We start from the raw sequence: 612 nt of genomic DNA, 5'->3' as shown, positions 1-612 counted from the left end.
ATTACAACTCATCAGTAAGAAACGGCGTTACTCTTTATTTAACGGTGATGGCTAAATTGCCTCATTTTTACAAATTAAAGGACTAAATTGAGACAAAAAAAAATATGGTGACCAAATTGAGATTGCCATACAAATATGAGGACCAAAAGAGGGTTTTAACCTTTATTTTTATTTCTGTGATATTGTAAGTATTAAAGGCTTTAATTATCAATGAATAAGAGACTCAATTTTAGTAAAAATATTTGAGTGTGTGTATCGTGAGCTTTTTTTAACAAAACAAGCATATATTAACTAAAACATAAAAACACACTAAACTTAAGACATAGAAGTTAGTGCTATCAAAATGGGTTCTAATGTGTGAGTCAATCTGGTTCACCACGAGTTTGAGCCGGGTTAGATTTGAAAAAAATATAATTTTTTTATACAGGTTAGTTTTTAACCTGACTCACTTAGAACCCGGCTCATCTAGGTTGAACCCGTGGTGAGTCGGGTTGGCTCACCAATCCACTTAATTTAATTTAGTTATTTATTATTTTATGTTTCAATATTATTAGTCAGCATTTTTTTATTATACTGGGGATAAAAAAAGATGTTTCATGAGAGAAAAATATT

The sequence above is a fragment of the Vigna radiata genome, chromosome 2, assembly GCF_000741045.1.
Source record: "Vigna radiata var. radiata cultivar VC1973A chromosome 2, Vradiata_ver6, whole genome shotgun sequence".
NCBI lineage: Eukaryota > Viridiplantae > Streptophyta > Magnoliopsida > Fabales > Fabaceae > Vigna > Vigna radiata.
Note: the sequence above shows the minus strand (reverse complement) of the source record.